The sequence below is a fragment of the Oncorhynchus masou genome, chromosome 21 (assembly GCF_036934945.1).
Source record: "Oncorhynchus masou masou isolate Uvic2021 chromosome 21, UVic_Omas_1.1, whole genome shotgun sequence".
NCBI lineage: Eukaryota > Metazoa > Chordata > Actinopteri > Salmoniformes > Salmonidae > Oncorhynchus > Oncorhynchus masou.
The window spans coordinates 52,275,174-52,280,954 of NC_088232.1; positions in this window are offsets into that span (position 1 = coordinate 52,275,174).

Consider the following 5,781-nt stretch of genomic DNA (forward strand, 5'->3'; position numbering starts at 1 on the left):
GCCTATTCAGGGGCAGAACGACAGATTTGTACCTTGTCAGCTCGGGGATTCAACCTTGCAACCTTTCGGTTACTAGTCCAACGCTCTAACCACTAGGCTACCCTGCCGCCTCTACACTCTAACCACTAGGCTACCCTGCCGCCTCTACACTCTAACCACTAGGCTACCCTGCCTCCTCTACACTCTAACCACTAGGCTACCCTGCCGCCTCTACACTCTAACCACTAGGCTACCCTGCCGCCTCTACACTCTAACCACTAGGCTACCCTGCCGCCCCTGCATATGCTTCAGGCTTTTTGTTTTGCTTTTTTATTAGGCCTTGGAATTCAGCCAATCACTGATAGTGATCAATTAGCTCAGTAGGTAAGGTGATTAGTCGAGGTTGGAACTAAAGTCCATGTACATTTTCACTCCTGGGTTACCAGGGTTACCAGGGTTACCTGGGTTACCAGGGTTACCAGGGTTACCAGGCCCCGAACTAACACAATGTGTTCTTATATATAATTATATTTTACAGTATGTAGATAGTCTGTAGATACAGAATCAACAATTGAAATATAGTATATGTTAAAATGTGAATAGTTATTAGAACTGTATAATACACAACTACACGTGTGTTGACATCTCCTTATGTTAAAACATAGTTCATAACCATGAATAAATCTAAAAAGATTGGTGGGTATTTTTTGTTGTTGTCTCAAATGACCTGGGTTATTTATCCCAAACATTGTTTAGCCAGGCTAAATACTTGTCAGAAAGTGTTAGAACACATTGATACACTGCCTGCGTATGACATCACATCATCATGACATATCAGCTTACATCTTATCTGCTGTTCTCTTATCTGTCCGTACCTGAAAGAACAGCAGAAGACGAGAGACAGAGGAGGGGATAGAACACAGAGCGCAAACTTTGGTTGACCTTACTTGCAGTAATTGAGGACTTTGGTTGGCGTTACTTGTAGTAATTGAGGACTTTCGTTGGCGTTACTTGTAGTAATTGAGGACTTTGGTTGGCGTTACTTGTAGTAATTGAGGACTTTGGTGGACGTTACTTGTAGTGATTGAGGCCTTTGGTGGAACTTACTTGTAGTGATTAAGGACTTTGGTTGACGTTACTTGTAGTGATTAATGACTTTGGTGGACCTTACTTGTAGTGATTAAGGACTTTGGTTTACGTAACTTGTAGTGATTGAGGCCTTTGGTGGACCTTACTTGTAGTAATTGAGGCCTTTGGTGGGCCTTACTTGGCATCCTCGGCTCCGGTCCAGAGAGAAACACACAGGAATAGTGTCATCACAGACACACAGACACAGCAACACAGTAACACTATAACACTGTCTCTTTGTTGTTAGCCATGGTCGGGAACAGCAGACTGGGATGAATTCTTTCACTTTCCCTTTGCCATCAAGATAAACCCCCTCATCTTGATAGTACAGACACTGGCCATAGGTTAAACTCCTCCACCACCAACTACTCCCGTGTAAAAAAATATATACTATTTGATTGTAGTCACATTATAAAGACAAATGTTGATAAAATTCAAATGTAACTGACATTAACGTTTGTCTAGCTCTAGCTAGAAACGGTGGGTTAACAAACAAACTGATAAATCATGTTTCAGATTGACAACGAGGGCTAGGCTAATTGGTTTACTGGGGCCAAGCTTCCTGCCATCCAGGACCTCTATACCAAAGACTCCAGTAACGCTAGACTGTTCTCTCTGCTATCGGCAAGCAGTACCGGAGCACCAAGTCTAGGTACATAAGGCTCCTTAATAGCTTCTACCCCCAAGCCATAAGACTGCTGAACAGTTAATCAAATGGCTTCCCGGGTTACTTGCATTGAACCCCCCTTTTTACGCTGCTGCTACTCGCTGTTTATTATCGGTGCATAGACACTTTACCCTTACCTGTACATGTTACCTCAATCACCTCGACTAACCTGTACCCCCACACATTGACTCGGTAAGTAATTAAGGAAGCATTCACTGAATACCTGCTGTATTCGGCGTTATGCCTAATCTCGTCTCCAGGCTCAATTGCTAACGCATATAGACAGTTGACAGGGAGAGAGAGAGCCGGGTGGTGGACGACATTATCCCATACCTATATGTTGTCCCAAGGACATCATAGGTCCTATGTGTCCAAGGAACATCAACCTGGTACTGGGTAAACGAGCGTTTCCCAAACTCGGTCCTGGGTCCCCGTCTGGGTGCATGTTTTGGTTTTTACCACAGCTGATTCAAATATTAGGTTTTAAAAACTGGGTCAGGGACAGGTTAAACATTTCAGTTACTTGCCAGTTGGTCAGTGCATGATCTGAGTACAGGTCCTGGTAATCCTGCTGGCCTTGTGAATGTTGACCTTTTTAAAGGTCTTACTCACATTGGCTATGGAGAGCGTGATCACACAGTCGTCCAGAACAGCGGGTGCTCTCATGCATGCTTCAGTGTTGCTTGCCTCAAAGCGACATAGAAGTAATTTAGCTGGTCTGGTAGGATCATGTCACTGGGAAGCTCGCGGCTGAGCTTCCCTTTGAAGTCTGTAATAGTTTGCCATCCATACCACATCCGACGAGCGTCAGAGCTGGTGTCCTGTATTGCCACTTTGCCTGTTTGATGGTTCATTGGAGGGCATAGCGGGATTTCTCAAAAGCTTCTGGATTAGAGTCCAGCTCCTTGAAAGCAGCAGCTCTACCCTTTAGCTCAGTGCAGATGTTGCCAGATCCATGGCTTCTGGTGGGGGTATGTAGGTATGGTCACTGTGGGGATGACTTCATCGATGCACCTGTTAATGAAGCTGGTGACTGAGGTGGTGTACTCCTCAATGCCAGAGGAAGAATCCCGGAACATATTCCAGTCTGTGCTAGCAAAACAGTCTTATAGCTTACCATATGCGTTATCTGACCACTTCCGTATTGACCGAGTCAGTGGTACTTCCTGTTTTAGTTTTTTTGCTTGTAAGCAGGAATCAGGAGGATAGAATTGTGGTCAGATTTGCCAAATGGAGGGCGAGAGAGAGCCTTTTATGCATCTCTGTGTGTGGAGTAAAGGTGATACACTGTATTACCTCACGCTTCACCTCTCCATTCACTGAACCTTCTTCCAGCCGGGACAATGGCAACAATAGACGAAACAAGATAGACACAAAGAACTTCATAATTATCAGCTAGATATATGAAACATAAAAATAAAATGTGATTTATTTGAACAGCTGCTAAGAAAAGCACATGTAGTTATTACTCTTCAAGTTAAAACCGATTGAAATACTTAGTTTGGTGAGAAACACAACACCAAGGTACCTGATGACCCCTGTTATCTGGAAGCTGTTGCCACTATCTGTCTGGAACCTGTTGCCGTTGTCTGTCTGGAACCTGTTGCCGCTGTTACAGCCTTGAGCGATTACAGCCTTGAGTCTTCTTGGGTATGACTCTACAAGCTTGGCACACCTGTATTTGGGGAGTTACTCCCATTCTTCTCTGCAAATCCTTTCGAGCTTTGTCAGGTTGGATGGGGAGCGTTGCTGCATAGCTGTTTTCAGGTCTCTCCAGAGATGTTCGTTTGGGTTCAAGTCCGGGCTCTGGCTGGGCCACTCAAGGACATTCAGAGACTTGTCCCGAAGCCACACCTGGGTTGACTTGGCTGTGTGATTAGGGTCATGTGCTCTGGAGCAGGTTTTCATCAAGGATCTCTCTGTACTTTACTCCGTTCATATTTCCCTCGATCCTGACTAGTCTCCCATTCCCTGCTGCTGAAAAACATCTCCACAGCATGATGCTGCTAACACCATGCTTCACCTTAGGGATGATGCCATGTTTCCTCCAGACGTAGTGCTTGGCAGTCAGGCCAAAGAGTTCAATCTCGGTTTCATCACACAAGAGAATCTTGTTTCTCATGGTCTGAGAGTCCTTTAGGTCCCTTTTGGCAAACTCCAAGCGGGCTGTCATGTGCATTTTACAGAGGAGTGGCTTTCGTCTGGCCACTCTACCATAAAGGCCTGATTGGTGGAGCGCTGCAGAGATGGTTGTCCTTCTGGAAGGTTCTCCCATCTCCACAGAGGAACTCTGGAGCTTTGTCAGTGACCATCGGGATCTTTGTCACCTCCCTGACCAAAGCCCCCATCCCCAGATTGCTCAGTTTGGCCGGGCGGACAGCTCTAGGAAGAGTCTGGGTGGTTCCCAACTTTTTCCATTTAAGAATGATGACGAACATTGTTGTCCTGGGGATCTAATACATACATAATCCTGTCTCAGAGCTCTACGGACAATTCCTTTGACCTCATTGCTTGGTTTTTCCTCTGACATGCACTGTCAACTGTGGGACCTTATATAGGCAAGTGTGTGCCATTCCAAATCATGTCCAATCAATTGAATGTACCACGGGTGGACTCCCATCAAGTTGAAGAAACATCTCAAAGATGATCAATGGAAACAGGATGCACCTGAACTCAATTTCGAGTCTCATAGCAAAATTTTATAGCTATTTTGTGTAGATTGATGAAGATTTATTTTATTTTTTAAATGTATTTTAGAATAAGGCTGTTACTTAACAAAATGTGGAAAAAGTCAAGGGGTCTTAATACTTTTCCGAATGCACTGTGTGTCTTTCTGGAACATGTGTCTGTGTGTATCTGTGTGTCTGTCTGGAACCTATCATGGTGATGTAATTTCTTGAAAAAAACTTCTGGTCTCAACACATTGTTATTGGATTTTCAACACTGCAGAACCAAATAAAGAGGTCACCCCGGGATCTTAAACACAACCAATTTTTTAATAAGTAATATGATATCAAACAAAGTGCAATATTTGTGACATATGACACGAAATGCATGACGTAGTACACAATTTGATGACGTAGTACACAATTTGATGACGTAGTACACAATTTGATGACGTGGTACACAAAAAATACTACACCAGAAGCAAGGCTCTTCAGAGGGTGACACGTGCAGCTGAACGCACCAATGGGTTCTCACTGCCTGCCCTACAGGACACCTACAACACCAGGTGTCTCAGGAAGGCCAAGAAGAACATCAGGGACCCCCAGCCACCCAAACTGGTGCGTGATGGCCAAAAACTGAAAGACTGGCCAGTAGTTTTTACTCTCAGGCTGCTGAATAGCCACCACTCGTCAGCTAACGAGTCAGCTATTAAGTTCATCTGCGTGTCTCTCACAAGGCAGAAGCATAGACTTATAGTTAGGTAAAACAATCACCAGACAAACCCCCACTGAGGGGGACAATGATGTATATGAACACATATTTGGATGAGGAGGAGCAGCCCATACTTCCCGTAGACAGTCGGTGGAAAACAGCTTAATTTCATGTGATTCTTTATAGGTTGTTACCATTTGGCTGCTCTAGTAGTACCCTATATGAAATCCCTTATCTAATGTTCCAATCATAGTTACCCCACTCTCTCTCTCTCTCTCTCTCTCTCTCTCTCTCTCTCTCTCTCTCTCTCTCTCTCTCTCTCTTAGAGAGTAACTCCACCTGGTGGTAAAATCCAGTGTCAGGTGAATATATATGTAATTTACAGAGGCCTGTACAGTAACAGGTCAGAGGAAATTGTTATTACTTATATGCATTATTAGGAGTTTAACGTCACCGTTTATGATGTGTGCTGTATGAGGCCTATTCGCATGCGCAATGAATCAACAATAAACTTGAGAGTAAAAAAAAAAAAAAGAAACGTTTACATTTTTTCTTCGAAGTCAAAGTTAACTGACTACATTTGAATGACTACAAGACCCAAGATCCGGAAGTATATTTACAAAAAAGGA